The sequence below is a fragment of the Podarcis filfolensis genome (assembly GCF_964270895.1).
Source record: "Podarcis filfolensis genome assembly, chromosome: 10".
In the NCBI taxonomy this organism is placed as follows: Eukaryota; Metazoa; Chordata; class Lepidosauria; order Squamata; family Lacertidae; genus Podarcis; species Podarcis filfolensis.
In genome coordinates this window covers 63,714,844-63,727,062 of record NC_139612.1, presented here as the reverse complement: position 1 = coordinate 63,727,062, position 12,219 = coordinate 63,714,844, and the positions used below count along the sequence as shown (strand labels likewise).

The window sequence follows — 12,219 nt, the reverse complement described above, 5'->3', positions numbered from 1 at the left end:
GACGCACTTTTTCCCCTCCAAAAATGAAGGGGAAATGTGTGTGCGTCCTATGGGGCGAATGCAGGCTTTCGCTGAAGCCTGGAGAGTGAGAGGGGAGAGCCCCAGCGCCAGCCCCACAAGGTCGGGGGACAGAGGAAGGCGGAACGCCGCCATCCCGCTGTCTCCCGAAGTGGTTTGGAGGCTGACGGCGGGGAGACCCCGCCGCCAGCCCCGCAAGCTCCAGGGACAGTGGGGAGGCGCAGCGCGTCTTCCCGCTGTCCCCGGACCTGATCTGAAGGCGGGCGGCGGGGAGAAGAGCGCTTCTCCCCGCTGCCTGCCCCGCAAGCTCCGGGGACAACTGGGAGGCGCAGCGCGTCTTCCCGCTGTCCCCGGACTGGTCTGAAGGCGGGCTGCGGGGAGAAGAGCGCTTCTCCCCGCTGACGGCACCACAAGCGCCTGGGGGGGAAATAAAATTTTTTTCCTTTATTTCCCCCCCAAAAAACTTGATGCGTCCTATGGGCCGGTGCGTCCTATGGGGCGAAAAATACGGTAACTGAAATGGTTCTCTCCCTGCCCCCCCCACATTTTCTGTCAACATATACCAGGGGTCGGCAAACTACGGCCTGGGGGCCAGATGCAGACTACCGGGCTCGTAAATCCGGCCCACGGACCCTGTCGCCCGCTCAGTCAGGCCACGCGCTAAACCAGTGTGGCGCGGAGGCCTCACCGTGCGGGGACTGACTTCCGCAACACTGGGACAGCTTCGGATTGGCTGCAGGAAGCTCCTGCAGCCAATCCGAAGCTGTGGGCGCCTCTGGGTGGGCGGCAAAACTGCCGCATCTTTGGATTGGCTGCAGGAAGCTCTGGGCAGCCATGTATGACCAAAAGCTGAGAGGGAGGAAGTGGCGGCGGCGGCGGCAAGGAGGCTGCCTCTGCTGCCCAGGCCAGAGGCATGGGCTCTGCGCCCCGTGGACACCTGGCCGAGGCCAACAACGACACTGTCGAAGATGAGGTGGTGTTGGCTTGAGTGGCAGCGGGGGGTCCTTTCGGGAGGGGGGTCCAGCCCCCCCACAAGGTGTGAGGGACAGTGGACTGGCCCCCTCCTGAAAAAGTTTGCTGACCCCTGTCCTATACACTATCCCTCATAGTTCCAACACAGAGAAAGGAGAAGCAGCCAGCTCAAAATCAACCCATGTCCATTGCAGGGTGAGCAGCCCCAATTCACTTTACTCCCCACATGTATACACACATATTGTCACACACACACAAAAGAAAATAACTCTTCCTTACTCATAGTATGAGTGCCATCTTAAATGGCAACTCAATAGTACAGTAAGCCCACAACGTTTGCACATTTAACTTGTGTGCATTCAGCTTTAAGTGCACGGCAAAAAAATAAAATATAAAGGGGGTGGGTTCTGTGAAAAATGACTTGGGTTGGACTCGATGGCCCTTGTGGTCTCTTCCAACTCTATGATTCTATGATTCTATGACTTTGGCTATCCCACCCGGCACTGAACCCAATGTGTTTTGGCTATATGCAATTTTGGCTTTAGGTGCTACTCCCAAAACGTAAAACCCTGCATAAATTGTGGGCTTATTGTATGCCCAGTATTTCCATTTTTGAATTGCTGCTGTAAGAAATATTCAGTAACTTGGTATTTTTTAAAAAACTGACCGCCATCTGTGCAAGTCTAGTGAGCTAATTCCATGCAGTGCCTCTCTTCTCTGATTCCTTAAGGCTTAGGCAGGATAAGATGAGAGAGAAAGTAATTATCCAACTTCCTTAAAATGTGACTGAACATAACATTTGCAGATCCAGTTGCAGATCCAGAGTAAATCCAAGAAAGAAAGCTGGAAAGCCTCCGGATTTTTCTACAAAGGCAGCTTGCTGGTTAATCAGTTGCAAAACCTATCAAAGGAACTGCTACTGTAATAGGAGAAATTCAAGCAAAAACCGAAACAAGGGAAGCCAAACAATGAATGCAAGAAAAGGAAGGAGAAAGGGGTTCTCAAAATGTCCCCCCCCAGTCTGTTGCTCATGCCAATTGCATTTGAAGGCAATAATAATTTGTAACAACTTAAAAGCTTCCCCTCCCCCTTCCGTTATTTGCACTTTCTGTAAAAGTGTATTTGTAACTCCCCATATATAAGTGGGCTCACAGTGAGACTTTGTCATAACGATTAGTTTGATTTATACTAGCAACAGCTTTCTGTTTTATAGATCTGAGTTTAAAGATAGAAAAGGAAGGCTTAACTGATCGTTCTTCATTTGTTAAGATGTTTTAAAAGGTTTTAAAGAGCTGTTAGTATATTTGTATCTTTTTGTAAGTGTTTTAGATTGCCTTTGATGAAGGAAAACTTTTTATGAAACCAACTTTTCAGAGCACTTTCAGTACACTTCCCTCTTTTGTTTTCTTGCTTAGGAAAGAGAGCACCAACACTATGGTATTCTCACACCCTGAAAAAAATATTTCTCTCCCCTGCCAATAGCCCACCATATTTTATCAAAATAGGGTAGAATATTTCCCCACTGTTTTGTTCACAAGAAAAGCATGCCCATGCTGCAATATAAAAATTCTGTCATCGGTTTTTCAGAAGTGGCCCCACTGCTGAAGCTAGGGAGAAAAAGATGGAACCAGTTAACTCATAGAATTGTAGTTGGAAGGAACCCACAAAGGCTCCTTTCTTGTAACATTAATGCATTGGTTCAGGTCCTACCCAAACTGTAGATGAAAAATCTGTTCAGCTTTTTAAGCAGCTTCCATTCCCTCACAGCCCACCAAAATGACTACAAGGAAAAGTGAAAGGGAATTTAATTCTCTAGAACAGCAGAGCTTGTAGAAGAACATTTCAGACACCAAAGCTTTTAAACAGGACACCAAAAGTCTTTCTTTGTAGTGGTGATTATGGATAATAATCATGAAAATAAGAATGCAGCCCCTCCCACTGCAGGGGAATATAAAGGAGTGTGGCCCCTGTCCCCAGGTAACTGGGACAGGCACCCACAATACTGATATTTTACCACCTGCTAAAAATGTTTGTTTCACCAAGCATTTTTAGAGAATCAATTTGATTGATTGTTGGTCATCTGTTCTGCATTTCACGTTTTGGTTGTTTTATTCTACACTGCCATATTTTAAAAGAGTTGGCAATATAGCATATTATTTATGATTTCATTTATATGCTTTTTTTAAAAAAAAAACCCGAGCCTCACAGAATAGGGTAGTCATGAGGGATCTGTGGAGACAGCAGGAAGCTGGTGTCATCTGGGGTGAGGTGGTAAAGCAAAAGAGGATTTCTCTGGAGCTCAGCTGGGTGCCTAGAAGCAGAGACCAAGGATGAGACTGAAAGAATGCCTTGCCCCATTCTGAGGCCCAAGTGATGTTCCAAAGTCAAGAGCACGGTGCTCCCCCTAACAGGTACTCCCACAACATCACTGTATTTTATATACCACCCATAAATACACGTATTTTGCATGCAACACCTATACTCTCTCTCTTAACGGTGAAGTAGCAATCACTAGATGGTGCCCAGCTTATTACAGAAATTGACTATGCATGAATGGGCCAGTTTATGCAGCTAAATATCCATAGCACTCTTGAATCACTGTCTGGAGAATACAAATCATAATTTGTCATTTTTCGGCTAGGGCTATCACAAGTTACACACTGCACATCATTTTTTTACCTCATGCAACACCTGAGCCAGCCCTACCATTAGGAAGACTGAGGTGTCTGCCTCTAGCAGCTGGTTTTGGGTGCCATGAAAAGGAAGGAATTGTTAGTTACTGAATTTAGCATTTTCTGACTTAGGAGCCAAAACAACTGGGCCAACCTTGGGTACTGTGAACATGGACTTGAGGAGGGAAGCACCATTTGCTGTTCTACCTCAGGCAGCAAAATGTTTTGTCCCTGTGCATAACCTGCAAATGTGCATTGGGCAAACATGTTCAACTGTGGTTCCTGGGAGCAGGTTTCCATGGTACACTCATAATTATCCCACATGCTAGGGCAGGGGTTTTCAAACTTGGCTCTAGGGAAATCTGTCAGGGGTTCCTCAGTAAAAAGATCAATGATAACAGACAAGCTTCTCTGAAGATCGTTTGTCTCCTTATGACTGGTTTCTTCCTGCAATATGGTAAGATCACAGAGGCATGGAGTTAGGAGGCATTTCAAAGGGCAGCTAGTCCAACCCTTTGCCAATGCAGGCCTCTAACGAAGAAGGGCATCCCACCTTCTAAGTCCCTCTGCCAAACAGCTTTAACCACCAGCAAGGTCTACCTAATTTTCAGTCTAAATCTTTTGACTTGTCATTTGAACCCAATGATTTATACCCAGCCCTCTGGAGAAACAGAAAACACATTTGCTCTATTACCTATATGCAATAGCCCTTCAGATATTTAAAGCTAGTTTATCATATCACTTCTTAATTATCTCCTTTCCAGACTACTATATCCAAGTGTTAAGTGCATCCTAGAAAATGTCCAGTCCATGCATAGCATCAGTGATGCACAACATGTCTGGTGAGTGCCCAGCATAAAGTGAGTGTGCTTACAACCACAGAACCCCCTGCAAAATCCTGTGTTTCTGTGGCAGACATTCAGAGCTTTCCTGCAAGACAAAGAGGAGGTTGGAGGGGGAAAGTCATTGTATGAGGAAGTAGAATCTATGCTTCTCACTTGTATCCAGTGTAATGTGTGAATCAGAGCTAGAACCAGGGGTCCTCTAGGGGCCATGTTACATGTCCAGATATTGCACACAGGTGAGGTGAATTTCTTTTTTTAACTGGCAGCAATCAAACAACTAACAGAGATTAAATCTGTAAATTCCAAGCAAAGTCAGGCAGCACCTACGAAAATTCTACTCCACACATTCTATTCCACTAGCCTTTGAACTTGTCACTCTGTAGCATTTCTTACAAAAGCTTTACCAACATTTTACTTCCAGGATCTCATTGTGTTTTGCAAATACAGGCACTAGGTGTTTACAGCCAACTTTTATTATTGGTTCACATTTCATATCTGCCGTTTTACTACTACTGCTGCAATATGGTGCTTTTAAGTCGTTAGTGGCCTTCAACACTGTCAATTCTGTGGAAAGGCATCAGAAAACGCCTTCAAAACAAAGAGCAAAGTGTGCATTTCTTTTCCAAGAGGCTTCAGTGGCACCCACTTCTTTTTATGATGAGGGGATTTTCAGTGAAAAACAATGGACTTTAAGATAAAATTATTGTAAACAGCAAATGCCCTGCCACCATGGACTTAAAAGATAGTTGATTTACACGAGAACAGTAATTTAGCCACATTACTGAGCTGCAGAAATCACGGTACAAGTGGCAGATATGACTGGTATGTTTATCTACAGCTCAAGTGACTAACCCATGATGCAACTATACAGAAGCACCTACCAAGGCCATTTTATACATTCAGCAAAATCAAGTAGTGGAGTTTTGTCTCCTAAAAAGTGACTCCTAAAAAGTGAGGCTTTTTTGACTCCTAAAAAGTGAGGCTTGCAGGTGTTTTAATCCATGCAAGAATATTTTCCCATCTATAAATCTACTTGGATTTTCTAAACGAGCAGGTTGAGGAAACGCTCAGCCAGGACTAGCACCTGGCATCCTCAGGCAGGTGTCAGAGCCCACCACTGATGCCGGTCCTTGTCCCCACTCCACACAGCAGGCACCTGGGTCTGTGAACTGCCTGACTTTTAATTATCAGGATGCCCACAACACTGCTCCAGGTATCTATGAGAAGTTAAAATGCTGGGAAGTTCACTGCCTCCTCCAGATCACTGAACAGTTGCTACTTGGCACATGTACATAAGCCAGCCAAGGAAGCCCACCAGAGTCCACTTTGGCAGGGGAGCTGGTTCTTGGTTCAACTTTGCCTTCTCTTTGACATGTCACATTTCTACCTGTGATGAAATCCTTCAACTTAACCCCCCCACCCCAAAAATCTTCCAAGGTACAATCAAGCATATAACCGTCAGCCTGCAGCAGTAGCATTCAATAAAGGTTTCACTACAGAATTCTGGATGTATAAAATGGCTCTCATACTTGACTTGCAGCACACTCCCCTCTTGGCTGCTACTGTCTATCAATGACCTACAACAAGTGCTTTGACAGAGAGGTGTGTGTTATCCAAGAACTAAGCTGCTCTTTCACACACTCCAGTCAAGGTCTGGAAGGATTTGTTAGAGACACCACACAAGACCTGATCTCTGCATCAGCATTTACAGTACCATGTCTCTCCTGCACTGTAATTTTGACACAGACATAAGCTTTGTGAGAGTTTTTAGATAATCATACGATGCTAAAAATGTGCTCCTTTGCAAGCTTTGGCTACTATAGTTATTAGAAATTCCATTCTAATTACAACTCCACCTAGTATGAGGACAGGTGCTATTTTAGCATGGGTGAAGCCACTTAGCAAGAAATAACTCCAAGGCCAGCCATACTGAGCCTCTCATGTCCAGTCACCAAGATGCACGTTTTACCATTTCCTCAGTTACAAAGTGTTTTAACTCTTTTTAGCTGGGTTAATTGACATCCTATGCCCTCTTGAAATGTGCAGGGGGGAGTTATTGGGTTCTTGTTTTTATTTTGATAATGTATTTTGTGGTTTTATGTTTCTGCTTTTATCCTGTGAACCGCCCTAAGACCTGCAGTTATAGGGCATTATACAGTGGTACCTTGGGTTAAGTACTTAATTCGTTCTGGAGGTCCATTCTTAACCTGAAACTGTTCTTAACCTGAGGTACCACTTTAGCTAAAGTCTTGATCTACACTGCAAGAATGACTGTACCAAAAACCCCACTAAATTTGGCCAAAATAACGCTTTATTCTGCAATCTGTGGAAACTTCTCTGTACAATGGTGCCCCGCAAGACGAATGCCTCGCAAGACGAAAAACTCGCTAGACGAAAGGGTTTTCCGTTTTTCGAGCTGCTTCGCAAGACGAATTTCCCTATGGGTTTGCTTCGCAAGACGAAAACATCTTGCAAGTTTGTTTCCTTTTTCTTAAAACCGTTAATACTGTACAGTTGCGACTTGACTTCGAGGAGCAACTCATAGCAAGCGGTGTGGTAGCCTTTTTTGAGGTTTTTGAAGACTTTGGTGATTTTTGAAGCTAAACTTCTTTTGCAGCCATTTGGGAAGTTAAACTTTTAAAACTTTTTGGGGGGGTTTGGATTTTGGGTTGGGGTGTTTGGAATTCAAGGACTTGGTGTTGGGGAGGGGTTTGCAAGAATCTGAAAGCTTGTGTGGTTTTTTTCTGCATTTTTATGATTTTCTGTGACCATTGGGCCACTCTGCTGTTTTTTTAAAAAAATTCTGGGTTTGAATTTTGAAATGCGCTTACAGTATGTGTGACTTTAAAGAGCACTTAATAAACTCTTGTTGTACCAAATTTGGCTTTGTTTGGACTTTTTTTGACCATAGGAACGCATTAATTGAATTTCAATGCATTCCTATGGGATTTCGTGCTTCACAAGACGAAAAATTTGCTAGACGAAAAACTCGCGGAACCAATTAATTTCGTCTTGCAAGGCACCACTGTATAAATTTTGGTGCCTCTACTAGTTATACAGAGAGGGCCAGATCTATGCAGGGCACTGAAACCCAGCCTGCTAATTCAGCCACCTCTCAGAGTTCACCAGGAGTTGCCCACACATTTTTAAGCACTAGCTTCAGGATTATAAAAGATAGCAATCTGCTTTTATACATATTTTTATTGTGAAAGCAGATTCTTTCAAGCTGATCATATGCATGTTTACTTGGAGACAAGTCCCTAAGACTCAAATAATGGTTACTTCCATGCACATAGAGGTCTGTGGCCTTTAAAAAGAACATGGCTTCTGCAGTCAGTAACACAAGCTGCGGGAAGTTTGCCCTTCAATAAATTGCAGCACAAGCAGAGTTCAGGGTATGATAATCCATGCTTGGCCAAACATAATATAACAAGAAGAAAATTGCCGACAATGCCTTTTCCTGAGCAACTACTCCATTTTGGCGCAACTCCAACTTGCATTATATCTGGCTGGTTTCTTTTAGATACAAACACAAACATGTTATTGTCACAGTTTCAGTCTCAAAATACTTCCTCGGGACATGAGTGTACAAACCCTAATTCTCCTAATCAACAGACCAACGAGCTGTCAATTTGGAGATAATTCTATAAAACAGAGAAGCTTGCTGTTGCCCTCAGTTCAAATTTCAGGCAGTGAGTTAATTTAACAGTCTTCAGCAAAAGAGTACAAAGCACAAGAGAATAAGGCAGGCAGCTATCCTGCAACTTAACAGTTTAAATTTTACACCATTACAATCCAAGAAGTGCTCCAAGTTGCAACAAAAGCAAATCACTTCCTACGATTTAACAACCTTACCTGCAGTACTGACAAGTGAGGCAAGGAATAGTAGAAGCACAGATCAAATATTCACCAAGACACACCCTCATCCTCATTCACAGTTTCAGTGAATTTACACATCAAAGAATCACTTGACAAACAGCTTTCCCATAGTAGCCAAAAGGTCACAGGTATTGTCCAACAAGGAGAAAAATGAAGTGCATCAGGTTAGGACAGCTATCATTTAAATAACAATTCAAAGTAACTATACAAAGGCTGCAATATTATACAGTCTTGCAGCCAGATCCTACACATGTTTACTGAAAAGCAGCTCCCACTGTGTTCTCAGTTTCAGTACAATATGCAGAAGATTTCAGCCTTACTTGGCAGAAAGCTCTGACCAAACTCAGTAAGTTCTGAATAAAACAGGACCAGGCTGAAAGAGTTCTTTGTTAAACTATACACTACACAATGCACTTCAATTCCACCGCCACACAATATAAAATCGACAGTCCAGTCGCTCTAATAAACCAAGTATCAGAGACTGCTCCAAACTTTTCAACAAAGGAAGCAATCCTGAGGGGATCGGTAATAGAATACAGCAGCTCTCTTCAATTACTGTCTGGACCAGCCATTCAGCCAAACAGCAAATGTCAGTGGTTTTGGTTCAGTTCCCAAAGGACCAGATCAAGGAAGGAACTTTACAATTCAACAGCCATAGCTTCCGTAAGTGACCATTCAAGGTGGAGGGAGCAAAGCTGCTTTTGGAGGACTTTTGTATTAGAGTACGAATGTGCTGGAGCAGGTGGACCTCACTCCCCGCTCAAGGCTGCTAGGTTGATAACTTTCTAACATCAACCCACTCAAAGGAGAGAGAGAGATAACAACAGAATTCGTTCAGTCTTTTGTGCCCAATACAAGACTCTTTCCACTACCCAAACCCGGTATCAATACATGGCACAGAGGTCCAAGACTTTTACAACAGAGGCACAAATTATGGGAAACTTCTTTCCTTCCCAAAAGTTTTATATCACCAAAAGGGGCAAACATTTCAAGTTTCTGCTTTTAATTGTGGTATTGCTTGTTGTTAGAGATGGCAAAAAGTCTTACTGAACTGTGGGCATTAAAAAACGTATACACACATACGGAGTAAATCAAATTAAGAGTCCCTATATGTAATCCACCATAAGCTTCAGCTCCCCACATCAAAGGCTCACAGACTCCCAGGGACCATTCAGATCCTCTCCACTTTTCAGAACTTCCGCAGCAATCCTTTTGCAGTCTACAATCCAAGGCATGCTTACTTAGAAGTTAAAACACACACACTGGAAATAGCAATACTTACTTCTGAGCAAATAATGCACAGGATCCAGGGGCAAAAATCCTTTTTTTCCTCTCCTGCTCCCACACCACCTCCAAACCACCTTCGCTGTGCTGTGTCTGCAGTTATTTCCCCCTCCCCTAAACACACACACCCCTTACCTCCCCACACCCTCTAGCTCCCCCCACAAGGAAAACTCCTCCTTCCCGCCCCCCCCCAACCAGCATCCTCCTCCAAGGGAGTCGAAACTGGGGTGTCTGGTGACTTCCTACTACCCCACCCCGCTTCCCATACAAAGGAAAAGCCTTGGCATTTCGCTTCCCCCCCCCATGACTCCCCCCCACACACACATCCCAGAGTCGACCCACCATGAATGGAAGTGGGGGGGGGAGAGAGCCTCCCCTTTGTCCCCTCGAGCTGCAAAGGGCCCCAGAGGAGCAGGAGGGCGAAAGTCCAGGAAGAGACGCCCCCCCCACACACACACAACACTAATCCAACACGCCCTCAGCTCCACGGGAAAACCCACCACACGCGCAGAGGTGGCCAAGCTGCCGGCCCGCCCACCCCTCTGGGGGAGAATGGAACAGCCCACCTTTCCCTCAGGGAAGGCCTCGAGGCCTGGCTCTCCTCTCGCCCTCAGCATGGAGGGGCCCCGCCACAGCCGAGGGGGTCCACGCAGGGCCGGGCGCCCCCTCCCCACAAGCCCAGCCTCCGCTCCCTCCTCCCTTCAATTTACCTCAGCGCTCCTTCCGGGGCCTCGTGCCGCCGCCTCCGTTGCCGCCTCCTCCCCCGCCCCCCCCAACCGCCACAGCTGAGTGCCCGGGACGTTGGCCTCCAACCAGGAAGTGGCCCGGTGTGACACCTACTCTTCGCTGCCATGGCAACGCTCCCCCCGCCCGCCGCGTTCCGGACAGGAGGCTGCGGCGGCGGCGGCTCCTCCTCTGCCGAGCCCCGCGCGCCGCCCCGAGGCAAGCGCATAGGGCGATCCCAGCCCCGGCGCCATCTTGACACCGGAACGAGGCTCGGCTACAGAGGCCCCGCCCTTTTCCTCTCATGGGACGTTGGACGTCGTGACGTCACGGGCAAAAAAAGGGCCGCTCGCATAGGGCTTTTTCAATGGCGCCGCCATCTTGGGACGAAAGCGAGGCTAGGCTCCTCCCACCTCGGGGTGGGAGGGGTCGAATGGAGCGAGGATTCTATTTCAGGCTGAAGAAGCAAAGCGGGTTTTTTCCCACCGCTGCTTAGGCAGCAGGTATCTCTGTCGGGCTTAGGACAGCAGTTTCCCACCCGCTCCAAAACTCCCCCCTCCCCGAAATCGTTTAATACATCGTTTAATGTATTTTTAATCTTTGTTGGAAGTCGCCCAGAGTGGCTGGGGAGACCCAGCCAGATGGGCAGGGTACAAAAAATAAATTATTATTATTATTATTATTATTATTATTATTGCCGCCTTGCGTGAAGGCTGTGCAGTTTTAAATGCTGCCAACTTCTTGCAAACCACTATTCACCAGTTTCCAGGCAGGTTCAGTCTGATACGGACAGGGGACCTTCCCATCCACGGTTGCTCTTGAATGTTTGGAAACAACAACCACCTCAAAGCTGTTTGCAAAGAAGTTAAAAACAATAAAATCAATGTTAAAATTGTGGTGATAGTTAAAAACATAAAACAAGTTAAAATACTAAAACAGGTAAGAAGGCATACCAGCATTTCTAAGCATCTGTGTATGCTTGGCTAAACAAAAATGTTTTTAGCAGACACCGAAAAGAACACAGCTAAGGAGCCTGCTTGATATCAATAGGCAGGGAATTCCGAAGTGTAGGTGTTGCCACACTAAACACCAATCCGTGCCACAGGTGCCCCACTAGCGCATTAAATGAAGAAAACCTAAGCAACAAATAATGTACAAACTAAACATATATGTCTTTAGTATAAACTAAACATCGATGTGTGTAAAATATGATGGCTCACTAAATAGACATCAATGTCAGGAGTGAGCCAGCAGTAAATCACACTGTGCAATCTGGAGTTAACTCTTTATTAGCAAAAACACGATCTGCACAGGATTGCCAGGCCTAAGGAGCACAGCAACTCGTCTGAAGGTCTGCTGCCTAAGTTCCCGCCTCCCCGGGGCTTTCCAAAAGCAATTGGAGACTCTGCCTGCATGCAGCCAATTTCTGCTCTGCTCTGCCCTTTTCATGCCTCTCCTAGTTCTGGGGAAAGTAGAGAGGGGAGCTTGTTTTAGCAGGAGGAGGGGATAAATCTCATTGTTCTTTTCAGGCATTCTCTGTTGCATACCACAACAATGTCTGGTGGTAGATAAGGGACCTGGAGACACCTGTTAACTCTCGAAAGCAGGCTTAAAACAAGCATCCAGGCCTCCTCTAAACTCCTGTGGTGCCCTTCTGTCTCCTCCTCCAAACTGGCTTCTTTCTCAGAAAAGCAGGTTTCTGATCTTAATGAAGGTAACAGCATGGGTTACACGCCTACCTACCCTCTTACTGCAGCACCCAGCAGGAATAATCACTGCTGAACACGGCGTGCCTTTCTTCCGAGAAGATACAAGAGATCCAGTTT

General features: G+C 45.7%; 1 protein-coding gene across 6 annotated transcripts in view; it reads right to left on the bottom strand.

The window, feature by feature from the left end:
* USP6NL (USP6 N-terminal like) overlaps positions 1-10,661 on the bottom strand; it is a 134,791-nt gene extending 124,130 nt beyond the window's left edge. Inside the window, exon 1 of one of the 6 annotated variants that reach the window (XM_083572659.1) lies at positions 10,381-10,661. The gene's annotated coding sequence lies outside the window, so the exon portion shown is untranslated. Of the gene's footprint in view, positions 1-3,196; positions 3,297-9,668; positions 9,808-10,012; positions 10,188-10,236 lie in introns of those variants that run through there. The other 5 variants (XM_083572663.1, XM_083572660.1, XM_083572662.1 and 2 more) reach the window with 5 other exon arrangements.
* Between the last annotated feature and the right edge of the window lie 1,558 nt (positions 10,662-12,219).